This window comes from Hemiscyllium ocellatum, chromosome 25 (assembly GCF_020745735.1).
Source record: "Hemiscyllium ocellatum isolate sHemOce1 chromosome 25, sHemOce1.pat.X.cur, whole genome shotgun sequence".
Classification (NCBI taxonomy): domain Eukaryota; kingdom Metazoa; phylum Chordata; class Chondrichthyes; order Orectolobiformes; family Hemiscylliidae; genus Hemiscyllium; species Hemiscyllium ocellatum.
This window is the reverse complement of record NC_083425.1, coordinates 57,438,035-57,446,523: the sequence shown is the minus strand read 5'-3', so window position 1 is coordinate 57,446,523 and position 8,489 is coordinate 57,438,035.

Here is an 8,489-nt window from a genome sequence, read left to right as displayed (position 1 = left end):
ATTTAGAAGGATATAGTCCGGGTGCTGGCAAATGGGACCAGATTTATCTAAGATACCTGGTCAGCATGGATGTGTTCGACTGAAGAGTATGATTCTGAGCTCACTGTATAGCTCTCTGTCTACGACTGTACCTCCATGCCCGTAATAAAGTCAAGAACATTGTATACTTTATGAACTGCTCTCTCTCCACCTGTTCTGCAACCTTTGATACTTTGAGCATATGTACACCCTGGTGCCCCTGCTCCTGTGTCCTTTTTGAATTGGATTTGTAAGTGTATTTATGACAGTATTCAGATAACGTTGCCCTAATATTGACAGTATGGGCCCGCACCCTCAGTACAAGGAGGCATGCTGCCAGTCAGGTAAGGGGCGGTGCTGCCAGTGAGACGTGGAAGCGTGCCGCCAGTGCGGTAAGGAAGGGCGCTGCCAGTGCGGTAAGGGAGGGTGCCGCCAGTGCGGTAAGGGAGGGTGCCGCCAGTGCGGTAAGGGAGGGTGCCGCCAGTGCGGTAAGGGAGGGTGCCACCAGTGCGGTAAGGGAGGGTGCTGCCAGTGCGGTAAGGGAATGTGCTGCCAGTGCGGTAAGGGAGGGCGCCGCCAGTGCGGTAAGGGAGTGTGCTGCCAGTGCGGTAAGGGAAGATGCCACCAGTGTGGTAAGGGAGGGCACTGCCAGTGCGGTAAGGGAGTGTGCCGCCAGTGCAGTAAGGGAGTGCGCTGCCAGTGCGGTAAGGGAGCGCGCCACCAGTGCGGTAAGGGAGTGTGCCGCCAGTGCGGTAAGGGAGTGTGCCGCCAGTGCGGTAAGGGAGTGTGCCGCCAGTGCGGTAAGGGAGTGTGCTGCTAATGCGGTAAGGGAGTGTGCCGCCAGTGCGGTAAGGGAGTGTGCTGCTAATGCGGTAAGGGAGTGTGCTGCCAGTGCAGTAAGGAAGTGTGCCACCAGTGCAGTAAGGGAGGGCACTGCCAGTGCGGTAAGGGAGAGCGCTGGCGGTGCGGTAAGGGAGTGTGCCGCCAGTGCAGTAAAGGAGCGTGCCACCAGTGCAGTAAGGGAGGGCACTGCCAGTGCGGTAAGGGAGAGCGCCGGCAGTGCGGTAAGGGAGCGCGCCGCCAGTGCGGTAAGGGAGCGCGCCGCCAGTGCGGTAAGGGAGTGCACCGCCAGTGCGGTAAGGGAGTGTGCTGCCAGTGCGGTAAGGACGCGCGCCATCAGTGCGGTAAGGGAGGGCGCCGTCAGTGCAGTAAGGTAGCGTGCTGTCAGTGCGGTAAGGGAGGACACCGCCAATGTGGTAAGGGAGTTTGCTGCCAGGGTCACAAAGCTTGCCCTTTTTTCAAGAATACCGTGTCCTTGGTTTTTCTCAGGGCGGTCGTAAACAGGCTGGGCTCTGAAATGGCTGGGTTTGGTACAGAGGTAAAAGGGGATTGAGAGGCCTTTATATTTATACATAAACAGATGAGTCTTTTGGCCAAAGCTTTTATGTTTTTAGAAATAATCTGTATAAGTCAAGGGGGCATGGCCTGCTCTCTAGCTGAGCAGTTCAGTTCAGAACTGGTTAGGCAGTTCAGCTGTGCACTGTGTGGAAAACGGCTGCTGAACTCTCTTTCCTACTGCCCTTCTAACTTTGACCTGTAAGTCTTTGTTTCATTTTTACTGTGTTCAAGGGGTTTGCTTATTGGGACTGTTGAGTAGATTTGGAACAGCAGAATGAAGAGTTGTTTGGGTAGACTGAGTTCTGTAGGGATTCTTCATTCTGTTCTTTGTGTTTCATTGTGTAATTTTGTGAATAAATTTTTGTCTGTTTTAAAACCCGGTAGTCAACCTCACTAACTTACTCCGGGTAATTTTTACTGTTCACTTAGTGAAACAAATTGCAAAGTTATGGCCAGGGCTGCCTGCTTAAGGATGTTTTGAGTGGTCTGGCCTAGTCCATAACAGATCGGGGGCTCGTTGGGATTTTAAACAGAGAGTGGTAGGTGCTAATGTCTTTATTTTGGGTGTTAGTTTGATTGGGTAGACAAAGCTTGGGATAGGAATGGCTCTTTTAGTTGCTAAAAGTTTTCTGGAAGTGGATGTGGTGACTTTAGAAATTTTGCAAAAGGTGAATAAGACCAAGCTGCAGGAATTAGCAGATAAACTAGGATTGGAGCAGCCTGCCTCTGTGAGGAAAGGAGAGATAATTACAATGGTAGGTCAACAGTTAAATTGCTGGAAACACCATCAGGATTTATCGAGATGGCAAGAATTCAATTACAAATGAAGCAGCTTGAGTTAGAGGTGAGAGGTAAGGAAAGGGCAGCAGAAATAATACAGTTTGGGTTACGACTAAAAGCAGAAGAGAGGGAAAAAGAGACGGTAGCAGAAGAGAAAGGAAAAGAGAGAGCATTTGAACTTCAAAAACTGACACATTAAAAAGGAAAGTCAGCTTAAAAGGCTGGAGATAAAGGCTGAGGGTAGGCTTAGTGAGGATAAGCAAGCCCCTGGTAGTCTGAAGCCCAGGGAGAAACTGTTGAAGTATGCCCAAGCATTTCCTAAATTAGATGTGAAGGATGTGGAAGCCTTTTTCATCTCATTTGAAAAGGTGGCTAAAAAAATGCAGTGGCCAGTGACAATGTGAGTTTTGTTAATCCAAATAAAAATTGTAGTTTGGGCAAGTTCTGGCCAGGGCTGATAGGCGGTTTTGTGGGGGCGAGAGAGACTCACAATTGGTATGTTGCCTCCCAGGTGCAAGGGTACGTGATGTCTCTGATCGTGTTTTCCGGGTCCTTAAGGGGGAGGGGGAGCAGCCCCAGATCGTGGTCCACGTTGGCACCAACGATATAGGTAGGAAGAGGGGTGAGGATGTCAGGCAGGCTTTCAGGGAGCTAGGTTGGAAGCTCAGAGTTAGAACAAACAGAGTTGTTGTCTCTGGTTTGTTACCCGTGCCACGTGATAGAGAGTCGAGGAACAGAGAGAGAGAGCAGTTAAACGCGTGGCTACAGGGATGGTGCAGGAGGGAGGGATTCCGGTTTCTGGACAACTGGGGTTCTTTCTGGGGAAGGTGGGACCTCTATAAAAAGGATGGTCTACACCTGAACCTGAGGGGCACCAGTATCCTTGGGGGGAGGTTTGCTAGTGCTCTTTGGGAGGGTTTAAACTAACTCCGCCGGGGCATGGGAACCTGGACTGTAGCTTTAGGGTACAGGACCTTGAGTGTAGGGAGGTTATGAACAAGGCAGCAATCTCGAAGGAGGGTGCGTGTAAACAGAAAGGTGGCTTGAAGTGTGTATACTTCAATGCCAGAAGTATAAGAAATAAGGTAGGTGAACTTGCAGCGTGGGTTGGTACCTGGGACTTCGATGTTGTGGCCATTACAGAGACGTGGGTAGAACAGGGGCAAGAATGGCTGTTGCAGGTTCCAGGGTTTAAATGTTTTAGTAGGGTCAGACATGGGGGTAAAAGAGGGGGAGGTGTGGCATTACTTGTCAAGGATAGTATTACAGCGGTGGAAAGGACGATGGAGGAAGACTTGCCATCTGAGGTAGTTTGGGCTGAGGTTAGAAATAGGAAAGGTGAGGTCACCCTGTTAGGTGTTTTCTACAGGCCTCCTAATAGTCCGAGAGAAGTAGAAGATAGTATTGCGAGGATGATTCAGGAGAAGAGTGAAAGTAGCAGGGTGGTTGTTATGGGGGACTTTAACTTCCCAGATATTGACTGGGAAAGCTATAGCTTGAGGTCGTTAGATGGGTTGGTGTTTGTCCAATGTGTGCAGGAGGGTTTCCTGACACAATATGTAGACAGGCCAACAAGAGGTGAGGCTATACTGGATTTGGTTCTAGGTAATGAACCAGGCCAGGTGTTAGACTTGGAGGTAGGTGAGCACTTCGGGGACAGTGACCACAACTCGGTGACTTTTACTTTAGTGATGGAGAGGGATAAGTGTGCACTGCAGGGCAAGAGTTATAGCTGGGGGCAGGGAAATTACGATGCGGTGAGGCATGACTTAGGATGTGTGGATTGGAAAAACAGGCTTCAAGAGAAGAATACTAATGATATGTGGAGATTGTTCAAGGAACAGCTACTGAGTGTCCTTCATAAGTATGTACCAGTCAGGCATGGAGTTAAGGGTCTTGTGAGGGAGCCGTGGTTTAATAAGGAATTGGGACAGAGCAGGAGCAAATATGTAACCATGCAAATACCTTTAGCTCTGCTAAGCTTATCAAGTTACAGCAGAAAGCTAAGAATTTACAACAGTTGTATCAAAAAGCATATACAGAGAAGAGTGAATGCATCCCTGTGTTATTACTTAACAAATGATGTCTTAGTAAGGAAATGGAGACCATCACGCATTCAAGCAGATGAGAAATGGGCAGAAGTTCATCAGATTGTTTTGCCTGTTGGGTGTAGAAAGGAGGTGCTGCGAGTGGCACATGAGCCATCACTTGGTGGTCATTTCAGAGGGAGGAAAACACAGGCTAAAATACAAAGACATTTTTACCGGCCTGGACTGCACAAGGATGGATTTGAATTTTGCCAGACGTGTCATTCATGCCAGCTAATGGGAAAACCACAGGCAATAATAAATCCTGCACCTTTAATACCTATTCCAGCATTTGAGGAACCTTTCACGAAAGTTTCGATTGATTATGTAGGTCCCCTACCTCAAACAAAAAGTGGGAATAAGTATATATTAACAATAATGGATGTATTGACTAGATTTGCAGAGGTAATCCCATTACACAACATCACAGCAAAAATGGTTGTCGAAGAATTAACCTTTTTTTTAACGCGATACTGACTACCAATAGAGATCCAGTCAGATCAAGGATCACACTTCACATCCAAACTATTCAAGGAGGTTATGGATAAATTGGGAATAAAGCTATTTAAACCCACCGTGTACCATCCAGAATCACAGGGAGCATTACAGAGACGGTATCAAACACTAAAGACCATGTTGAGCGTTTATATAGTCGGGCCTATTCTGATGATTGGGATTAGGGAATTCCATCTGTGGTTTCTGCAATCAGAAATGCACTGACCGAATCAACCAAATTCCGTCCGTTTGAGTTAATTCTTGGGCATGAAGTAAGAAGACAGTTAAAATTAATTAAGGAGAAATTAATAAGTCAGAATTCTGAAACTATATGTCAAATTTTAGAGAATGATTAAATAGAGCTAGTGAGTTGGCGTGTACTGCCAGCGAGATAAGGGAATGTACTGCCAGCGAGATAATGGGAGCAGGGTGCCAGCAAGATAAGGGAATGTGTTGCCAGTGCAATAAAGGAGCATGCTTCCTTATCTCGCTGAGTGCACATTCCCTTAACTCACTGGAAGCACACTCCCTGTAGCTCGCTGGCAGTGCTCTCCCTTCCCTCACTGGCAGCACCCTCCCTTCCCTCGCTGGCAGCACGCTCCCTTATCTCATAGGCAGCATGTTCCCTGTAACCCACTGGCAGCACCCTCCCTTCCCTCACTGGCAGCGCGCTCAATTATTTCACTGGCAGTGCTTGAGTATGCTGCCAGCGAGATAACGAAGCGTGCTGCCAGTGAGATAGTGATGCAGGATGCCTAAGAGTTCAGATGGAGAGGAATTTAAGTGTGTACAATAAATGTTTATGATTCAATATGCGGATATACCTATTAGAGAAGGTGAAAACTTGACCTACTCTTGGGAAATAAGGCAAGGCAGGTGAGTGAGATGCCAGTGAGGAGGAACACTTTTGGGCCAGCAACCATAATTCTATTAGTTTTAAAATAGTGATGGAAAAGGATAGAACAGGTCTAAAAGTTGAAGTTCTAAATTGGAGGGAGGCTAATTTTGACAGTATTAGGCAAGAACTTTCAAAAGCTGATTCAGAGCGGATAAAGTTCACAGGTAATGGGACGTCTGGAAAAAGAGAAGCCTTCAAAAATGAGATATCAAGAGTCCAGAGACAGTATATTCCTGTTAGAGTGAAAGGAAAGGCTGGTAGGTATAGGGAATGCTGGATGACCAAAGAAATTGAGGGTTTGATTAAGAAAAAGAAGGAAGCATATGTCATGTATAGACAGGATAGATCGAGTGAATCCTTAGAAGAGTATAAAGGCATAGGAGTATACCTAAGAGGGAAATCATGAGGGCAAAAAGGGGACAAGAGATAGCTTTGGCAAATATAGTTATGGAGAATCCAAAGACCTTTTACAAATACATGAAGGACAAAAGGATAACTGGGGAGGGAACAGGGCTCCTCAAAGATCAGCAAGATGGCCTTTATGTGGAGCCGCAGAAATGGGGGAGATATTAAATGAGTGTTTTGCATCAGTATTTACTGTGGAAAAGGACATGAAAGATATAAAATTTCGGGAAATAGATGGTGACATCTTGAAAAATATCCTTATTATATAGGAGGAAGTGCTGCATGTCTTGAAATGCATATAAAAAGAATAAATCCCCAGGACCTGATCAGGTGTACCCTAGAACCCTAGAAGGGATTGCTGGGCCTCTTGCTGGGATATTTGTATCATCGATATTTACAGGTGAGGTGCCGGAAGGTACCTGTGAACTTTATCTGCTCCCAATCAGCTTTGGAGGTTGGCAAACGTGGTGCCACTGTTTAAGAAGGGTGGTAAGGACAAGTCAGGGAACTATAGACCAGTGAGCCTGACGTCGGTGGTGGACAAGTTGTTGGAGGGAATCCTGAGGAACAGGATGTATATGTATTTGGAAAGGCAAGGACTGATTAGGGATGGTCAACATGGCTTTGTGCTTGGGAAATCGTGCCTCATAAACTTGACTGAGGTTTTTCAAGAAAAAACAAAGAGGATTGATGAGGGCAGAGTGGTGATCTGTATGGACTTCAATAAGGCATTCGACAAGGTTAGATCTCACGGTATTCGGGGAGAACTAGCTATTTAGATACAGAACTGGCTCAAAGGTAGAAGACAGAGGGTGGTGGTGGAGGGTTGTTTTTCAGACTGGAGGCCTGTGACCAGTGGAGTGCCACAAGGATCAGTGCTGGGTCCACTACTTTTCCTCATTTCTATAAATGATTTGGATGTGAGCATAAGGGGTATAGTTAGTAAGTTTGTGGATGACACCAAAATTCGAGGTGTAGTGTATAGCGAAGACGGTTACCTCCAATTTCAACAGGAACTTGATCAGATGGGCCAATGGACTGAAGTAGCAGATGGAGTTTAATTTAGATAAATGCGAGGTGCTGCATTTTTCTAAATTGAAAGCAAATCTTAGCAGGACTTATTCACTTAATGGTAAGGTCCTAGGGAGTGTTGCTGAACAAAGAGACCTTAGGGTGCAGGTTCATAGCTCCTTGAAAGTGGAGTCATAGGTAGATAGGATAGTGAAGAAGACGTTTGGTATGCTTTCCTTTATTGGTCAGAGTGTTGAGTACAGGAATTGGGAGGTCATGTTGTGGCTGAACAGGACATTGGTTAGGCCACTGTTGGAATATTACATACAGTGGTGAAACTTGAAAGGGTTCAGAAAAGATTTACAAGGATGTTGCCAGGGTTGGAGGATTTGAGCTATAGGGAGAGGTTGGATAGGCTGGGGCTGTTTTCCCTGGAGCGTCGGAGGCTGAGGGCTGACCTTATAGAGGTTTATAAAATCATGAGGGGCATGGATAGGATAAATAGACAAAGTCTCTTCCTTGGGGTGGGGGAGTCCAGAACTAGAAAGCATAGGTTTTAGGGTGAGAGGGGAAAACTATGAGAGTGATCAAAGGGGCAACGTTTTCATACAGAGGGTAGTATGTGTAAGGAAGGAGCTGCCAGAGGAAGTGGTGGAGGCTAGTACAATTGCAACATTTAAAAGGCATCTGGATGGGTATATGAATAGGAAGGGTTTGGAAGGATATAGGCCAGGTGCTGGCAGGTGGAGCTAGATTATGTTGGGATATCTGGTTGGCATGGACAAATTGGACAGAAGGATCTGCTTCCATGTTGTATATGTCTATAACTCTATGACTGCATGTGGGAAGGTGCTGCCAGTGAGATTAGGGACTGTGCTGTCCATGCAATAATTGAGCGTGCTGCCAGTGAGATGCAGGGAAGGTGCTGCCAGTGAGATACAGGGAAGGTGCTGCAGCGAGGTAAGGGAGGATGCTGCCAGTGAGTTGAGAGAGTAATGCCTGTGAGATATGGGAGGCTGCGGACTGTGAGATCAGGGAGGGTGCTGCCCGTAAGAAAATTGAGTGCACAGCCAATAAGGTGCCAGATATACAATGAAATGATTTGTATTTATTGAGAATTTGCTCCATCTCTGCTCTTTGCTTTTTTAGGTATCTGCACCAGTTGTCCACAAAATGCTCAACTCAATCCACAAAATCAGCATTGTTATTGGATAAGTGAAGACCAGGTGTCGTGGCATGATGCCCGCCAGGCATGCCAACAAGTGCCCACTGCCGACTTAGCTATTATCAACAGTGCAGATGTTCTGAATTTTGTCCAGCAGCACTTTCCAGCGTGAGTTCAATGGTTTTAATTTAATTTAAACGGGAAATCTCTTTGACACCTCCAAAAGAAAGCC